An 8359-nucleotide genomic window follows, 5' to 3' on the forward strand; every position below is an offset into this window, starting at 1 on the left:
GTCTTTAATAGCCAGAGGGTGTATGTTGTTGGAGGACTTGACTCTTTCTATTCAGGCAGGCCCTTTTCACTAGAGTGTGGTGTATCCATGGCTTTAGCCATGGAAACTTTAAAGACTGTGAGTTGTCAGCAGTCCATAATACAGACTGGTCTACTTTTTAGCCAACTGGTGTTCAGGTCCCTGATTTTCCAGGTCTTCAGAAGTACTTTGTCCCCAGGTTGGAACAGTGGAGAGCTTCCTTAGATGGATAACTGGGCTTTCTCGTAGCTCTGTGGTGGGAGTACTTCTCTTTCTGTTCCTTCCAGGCATGCTAAGAGCATCTGGAACTATAATACATGCTCTGGCAGTACCTGAGGTGCAGCTGTTTTTTTTCTGGCAAGAAAGTTACCTGAGCATCCAGCTTGCATAACAAATCTCATCCCAGCAAGTGTTTGGGGGCATTCTGGCACATAGCGGAAACTGTGTGACAATTCAGAATTTCTTAGATGTCACTCTAAGGGGTTGGAGAAAGGCCTCTTGGTGCATTTGTCTGGTAACTCCCACTACCTAGACAGTTTCCAGACTTCTTTTAGTCATTCTTTTATTTTAAACTAAATAAGTGGCTCCAGTACCAACTAAGAAATCAATCAATTTGTTCCCCACTGTCAATTGTCCTGAGGGCTCCTGTGAGGAAATAACAATTGCTCTTGAAACATCAAGAGGAGCTCCTGAGAGAGAGAGCATGTTGGATTCTTCGTCCTAGGGGCTTTTAAAGGTGGAGATTTTAGGGGAGGTCCTAGGGGAGGGTTTTAATAGAATATGCTTCAGCTTTCCAGGCATGTCCTTTCAGGATCATGGTCTCCACAGATTGACTGGCACCAGGGCAGGGGTCATTAATCATTGCAGCTGGTCCTAGCATCAGCCACCTGGTTTTGATGCTTTTCTGAGCCTGGAGCTGAAATACAACTGAGGACTAAATGTTATTTCTAGAGAGGAAAGAAAGTTTAGAGAGTCTAAACTGCATGACCAGCAATATGCTAGGGGAAGAAAAGTAACCCTGAGCTTAGGTATTTATTTTCCCAGTTTTTCCCATTGCTAGGCATTTGAGTGTTTCCACCATAATGACCTTCTGTAGTTGACCTATTGTCCTTGCTCTGCTCATGTCTGTCTAATTGCTTACCTCATCCCCTTCAAAGATCGTGGCTCTGAATTCTTTCAGAGAAAAAGGGCACAGTGTTTCTATAACTGCTTTCTGCTGAAGAGGAGCAATATTTTACTTCAGGGCCAAGAGACCCTTGTTCTCTGTCAGAGGCCCGAGGAAGTCTGAACATGGGAGGAGATGGTGATGATGTCTAGAGTTGGTATTCCCTGAGGACAAGTAGACCTTGTAACCTGGTGGAGACAAATTAGGTTGAAAATCTTGATATTTTGGGGGCAAAAGCTAGAACAACAAGAATTATGATAAATAACCCAGTAGAGCCCTGGCAGATTTGCTCAGTGGTTAGAGCATCAGCCTGTGGTCCAGAGAGACCCAGGTTCAGTTCCTGCTAAGGGTATATATATACCTCAGCTGCAGTTTGTCCCTGTCCCTGGTTCATTGTGCGGGTGGCAGCCACTCAAAGTGTCCCTTTCACGTTGATGTTTCTCTCTCTCTCTCTCTCTCTCTGTTCCTATCTCTCCCTCCCACTCTACCTGAACAAAAAATAGAAAAATGTCCTTGAGTGAGGAAGAAAAAATAAAAATAGAAAATAATCCAATAGAAGAAAAAGTTTTAGTTCGAAGTCAAAGGATGGGAGAAAAAATAAATCATTAGCTTGGAGAGTTGTAGCCAAATATTAAAAAATAAATAAAATAGAAAAATTCAGGACCCAGTTCAGTCCATTGGTGAAAAATAAAACTTTTAAGACTATCAACTGAACTAGAGTCTAGTGTCCATAACTGTGTATTATAGATGCTATTAAGACAGAATTTTGCCCTGAAATTACACACTTATTTTAAAGATAGGAAAATCAAGATTATTTACTGCATTAAGTTCAATTTCAATTCAGTCCAATCATTTGCATGAACACAACAAGAACACCAATTGATCATATAGGTTCTTTGAAATCTGCTTTGCTGGAATCTCAGATTGAGCTTCAATTAGTTCTGCAGGATGAAGAAGCTCAGCCGCACAGTTGCCATCAGGCTTGGCCTGCAATACCTATAGTTTTGGGTCAATTCCTCACGTTCTTGAGGTCCCCACAATGTCTTGAGGCTCTCTCCTTTTGATCCTCCAGGAAAGCAACATTTACTCCTTACAGGAAAAACAACCACAAACCATATAAATAAGCAAGGTAACAGGACATTTCTCCAAAGAACTTTTATTGGCTTTCAAAGTCAATCTTCATCGTTAATGTTCTTTAATGACATTCAGGGTCTAGGCATGTCCCTCTCAAACATGGCATTCCAGTCAGTCCTGGTTACTAAAACCACAATTGGAAACTTGTTTTATGTGTGCTATTATAAAGAAAGTTGATTCTTATTGGATTCATGACAACAAATATATTGACATGAAAATAATAATGCTCATTTAGAATTTTCAAAATCTGGAGAAATTAGGTAGGGAGAAAAATATATAATTTACCTGATGGTTTTTGTTGTTGTTGTTGTTAATGTCTCCTTATGTTTGTAAATCAAGAGGAAAATCCTTGTGTTTTTTGTTTGTTTGTTTTTTAACAAACTGGAACTAACCAAACTCTAATTCTGTATTAGCTTGCTTTTGATTTTTAAATTTATTTATTCAATTAAATTCATTATTAGCTTGACTATATATTTTTCCCTTAAGATTTTTTCCACAAATGTTTTATAATTTTAAAAAATCTTTCTCCAACTTTCACAAACTGTTTTACAATCTTCACAAACATTCTTACCCAAATAAATTTGAAATAACTAGCTTTAGGAGAACTTAATTTTTTGCTTTTTCTTTAACCTTCAGCCCTGGCCAGTTTGGCTCAGCAGTTGGAGCATTAGCCTGCGGACCAGAGAGTCCCGGGTTCGATTCCCGCTAGGGGCACTACCAATAAAAAAGTACCTTCATATTTTATAACTTCTATCAACAAAACCACAGTTCTTAACTTTCAGAAACCTAAATGTTTAGTGACAACTAAAAGTAAGTAATTAACATTCTTTAGATTGGCAAATATATTACATAACTTCTAGGAACAAGATCTTTCATTGTCAAGCACACACACTTTTTAAGAGACAAAACATGAACTATTTGTAAATGCAGGCAAAACAAACACCTATTTTATATTAATAATTCTAAAGGACATCAAACAAACTTAAAACAGCTTTAACATCAAACATTTTCCCAAACCACATGATCCCCCCAAAAAGTGAGATAGTCTTCTTCTTTGTTTGTTTTTTTACCATCCACATAAACAATATTGCTAATATTTATAGAGAGGATAAGATATTTTTATTTGTCCTTGACAACTTCTAGGTGGGCTAGACTGGGGGGAGGAGAGATGCCAGGCATAGGTAGCTTTAGCCCTTGAGTTTTTAAAGTGCCACTTTTTTTCTTCACATTGGGATGGGGCAGCCTCCCCAGCTGCTCCTGCAGCCTGCAGACCCTTTAGAGGCGGCATTAATTCCTCCATTGTTCCCAGGGCTGCAGGAGCTCCCAGGGCTCCAAGATAACTTAGTATTAAAAAATGTGTTTCCTTGTTTGGTTCTTTTTTTTGAGTTTTACAATTGAAGGAAAGTGAAATCATCTCTCCCTCTTTGAACCATCAATTTTGATCTTTTTTAAAAAAATTAATTTATTTTTGTTACAGGTGTTTCTCCTTTTCTCCCCTTTTGACACCCTCCTCTTGATCTCCCTGCCTCACCACAAAGCATTGTGGTCTATGTCCATTGGTTATGCATATATGCATATAGGTTCTTTGGGTTATCTCTCCCCCGCCCCGCCCCCCCCCCAACCTCCTCTGAGATTTGTCAGTCGGAACACCACTTCTATGTCTCTGGATCTATTTTGTCCAATAGCTTAATTTATTCATTATATTCCACAATTAAGTGAGATGTGGTATTTGTCTTTGTCTGATTGGCTTATTTTGCTTAGCATAATACTCATCAGGTCCCTCCAAGTCATCTTAAAGGCTAAGAGAGCTTTTTTTCTTACACCTGCAGTTTTCCATTGTGTATATGTACCACAGATTTTTTTATCCAGTCATCTATTGATGGACATTTGGGCTGTTTCCAGATCTTAGCTATTGTAAATAGTGCTGCTATGAACATAGGGGTACCTATATTATTTCAGATTGCTGTTTCAGGCTTCTTAGGGTATATTCCTAGAAGTGGGATCACTGGGTCAAAGGGCAGTTCAATTTTTAATTTTTTGAGGAAACACCACATTGTTTTTGTTTTCCATAGTGGCTGCACCAGTCTGCATTCCCACCAGCAGTATACTAGAGTCCCCTTTTCTCCACACCCTCGCCAACACTTGTTGTTTGATGATTTGTTGATGGTGGCCATTCTGACAGGTGTGAGGATACCTCATTGTTGTTTTAATTTGCATCTCTCTGATGATTAGTGATGTTGAGCATTTTTTAATATGTCTCTTGGCCATTTTTATGTCCTTTTTGGAGGGGTGTTTATTTAGGTCCTCTGCCCATTTTTTAATTGGATTCTTTGTCTTCCTTTTGTGAGTTGTGTGAGTAGTCTATATCTTTTGGAAATTAACCCTTTATCTGATATATCATTGGCAATTATACTCTCCCATATAGTGGGATCCCTTTCCATTTTGATGGTTGTTTCTTTTGCTGTGCAGAAACTTTTTCATTTGATGTACTCCCATTTATTATTTTTTTCCTTTGTTTCTCTTGTATCAGCAAAAATTCTGCTGTGTGTGATGTCTGAAATTTTGTTGCCTACAGTTTCTTCTAGGATTTTTATTGATTCACGAGTCACATTTAAGTCTTTTTATCCATTTTGAGTTTATTCTTGTGTATGGTATAAGTTGGTGGTCTAGTTTCATTTTTTTTTTTTGCATGTAGCTGTCCAATTTTCCCAACACCATTTATTAAAGAGGCTGTCTTTACTCCATTGTATGTTCTTGCCAACTTTGTCAAATATTAACTGAGCATATTGTCTTGGGTCAATTTCTGGGTTCTCTGTCCAGTTTCATTGATCTATATGCCTGTTCTTGTGCCAGTACCAGGCTGTTTTGATTATAGTAGCTTTGTAGTATAATCTGATATCTGGTACAGTGATCATTCTTACTTTGTTCTTCTTTATCAAGATTGCTGTGGCTATTCAGGGTCTTGTTTGGTTCCGTTGAAACTACTGGAGTATTTGTTCTAGTTTTGTGAAATATCTTGTTGGTATTTTAATGGGGATTGCATTGAATCTATAGATTGCTTTGGGTAATATGGACATTTTAATGATGTTAATTCTTCCAATCCATGAACAATGTATATAAACTTCCACATTTGGATATCTTCCTCTATTTCTTTGTTTCAATATCCTGTAGTTTTCTGTGAAGAGGTCCTTTACTTTTTGGTTAAGTTTATGTTTAGATATTTTAATATTTTTGTTGCAGTGGTGAATGAAACTGTTTTTTTTTTTTTTTTTTTAGTTTCTCTTTCTGGGAGTTCATTAATGGTGTATAATAATGGTACCAATTTCTGGATGTTAATTTTATATCCTGCTACTTTTCCAAATTCATTTATTAAATCTAGTAAACTTTTGATGGAGTCTTTAGGGTTTTCTATGTACAATATTATGTCATCTGTGAATAATGACAGTTTCACTTCCTCCTTTCCAGTTTGGATCCCTTTTATTTTTTCTTCATGTCTAATTGCTGTGGTTAAGACTTCTAGATCTATGTTAAATAAGTGTACCAAAAGTGGGCATTCCTGTGTTGTTCTTTTTCTTAAAGGAAATGCTTTTAATTTTTGCCCATTAAGTATGATGTTGGCTGTAGGTTTTTCATATATGGCCTTTATTTTGTTGAGATGCCATTTCTCTATTTCCACATTGCTGAGCATTTATATCAGAAATGGGTGCTGTATTTTGTTTGTCAAATACTTTTTCAGCATCCATTGATATAATCATATAACTTTTATCTTTCATTTTGTTTATGTGTTGTATCACATTTATTGACTTGCAAATATTGTACTAGCCTTGAATCCCTGGGATTAATCCCACTTGGTCATTGTGAATAATGTTTTTAATGAATTGCTGGATCTGATTTGCTAACATTTTGTTAAGTATGCTGGTATCTATGTTCATCAGTGATGTTGGCTTATAAGTTTCTTTCTTTGTTGTGTCTTTATCTGGTTTTGGAATTAGAATTATGCTGGTCTTTTAAAATGAGTTTGGAAGTCTTCCTTCTTAAATTTTTTGGTATAGTTTGAGGAGAATGGGTGTTAGTTCTTCTTTGAATGTTTGGTAAAATTTCCCTGTGAAGCCATCTAGGCGTAGGCTTTTGTTTGCTGAAGTTTCTTGATTATATCTTCACTTTCCTTGGTTGTTATTGGTTTGTTCAAGTTCTCTGTCTCTTCTCAGTTCAGTTTGGGGAGACTGTGTGATTCTAGAAATTTGTCCATTTTGCCTAGATTGTGCAATTTGTTGGCATATCATTCTTCACAGCATTTTTTACCAATCCTTTGTATTTCTGTGATGTCAAGTGTTACTTCTTCTCTTTTGTTTCTGATTTTGTTTATATGGTCTTTGCTCTTTCTTTTTCGGTGAGCCTGGCTAAGGGTCCATCAATCTTGTTTATCTTTTCAAAGAACTATCACTTTGTTTCATTGATCTTTTGAAATGATTTTTGGTCTCTATGTCATTCATTTCTTCTCTAATCTTTACTATTTCTTTCTTTCTACTTGTTGTGGGTTGTTCTTTTAATTTACTTTCTAGTTTTTTGAGTTGTAGGGTTAGATAGTTAGTTTTAAATTTTTTATGTTTCTTGAAGTAGGCCTGTAGTGCAATGAACTTCCCTCTCAGGACTGCTTTTGCTGCATCCCATAGAGTTTTGATGTTGTGTGTTCATTTTCATTGGTTTCCAATAAGGTTATAATTTCTTCCTTGATCACCTTGGTAACCCATTAATTTTCTAATGACATGCTATTTGGCCTCCATGTGTTTGAATGTTTTTTAGCATTTTAATTGTAATTGATTTCTAGTTTCATGCCATTGTGATCTGAGAAGATGCTTGATATGATTTCAATCTTCTTGAACTTGTAGAGACTTAGTTTGTGTCCTAATGTGGTATGTCTTTGAAAATGTCCCATGTGCAGTTGTGAATTCTGCAGTTTTGGGGTGCAATTCTCTGTAGAGATCTATTAAATCCATTTGATCTAGTGCATCATTTAAAGTCTGTTTCCTTGTTAACCTTTTGTCTATAGGATCTATCCAGTGATGTCTGCGAGTGTTGAAGTCCTCTGCTATGATAGTATCATTGTTGATTTCTTCTTTGAAGTGCTCCAGAAGTTTTGTAATGTATTTTGGTGCTCCTATAATGGGTGTATATATGTTTACCAAGGTTTTAGCCTCTTTGGTAAATCCTTTCAATATTATGTAGTGGCCTCCTTTGTCTCTAATTATGGCCTTCATTTTGAAGTCTATTTCATTGGATATGAGTATTGCTACCACAGCTTTTTTCCCTTTCTATTTGCTTGGAAAAATTTTTTTCCATCCCTTCACTTTTCAACCTATGTAAGTCTTTTGTTGTGAGGTGGATCTCTTGTAAACAACATATATCATGCTTTCTTACCCATTCAGTTACTCTGTGTGTTTCAATTGGAGCATTTAATCCATTTGCATTTATAGTTATTATTGATGTGTACTTATTTATTGACATTTTTTCTTATTATTGTCATGTTTCTCTTCCTATTTCTTATGCTTATTACAGCAGTCCTTTTAACATTTCTTGCAGTGCTGGTTTGGTGTTAATATATTCCCTTAGCTTTTTTTTTTTTTTTTTCATCTAGGAGGCTCTTTATTTCACCATCTATTTTGAATGATAGCCTTGCTGAATAGAGTCATCTTGGATTCAGATTCTTGTTTTTCATGACCTTGATTATTTCATGCCATTCCCTTCTGACCTGTAGTATTTCTCTTGAGAAGTCAGCTGTTTAGCCTTATGGGGGTTCCTTTGTAGGTAACCTGTTGCTTATTTATCTCTTGCTGCCTTTAGGATTCTCTCTTTATCTTTAATTTTTGGCAGTTTAATTATTATGCATCTTGGTGTGGGCCTGTTTGGGTCCTTCTTTCTTGGAGCTCTCCGTGCTACCTGAACTTGCATACCTTTTTCCTTCACCAAGTTAGGCAAGTTTTCTGTCACTATTTCTTCAAATATATTCTCTAACCCTTGCTCATTTTCTTCTTCTGGAACTCC

This window comes from Molossus molossus, unplaced genomic scaffold (assembly GCF_014108415.1).
Source record: "Molossus molossus isolate mMolMol1 unplaced genomic scaffold, mMolMol1.p scaffold_m16_p_16, whole genome shotgun sequence".
Taxonomy (NCBI): domain Eukaryota; kingdom Metazoa; phylum Chordata; class Mammalia; order Chiroptera; family Molossidae; genus Molossus; species Molossus molossus.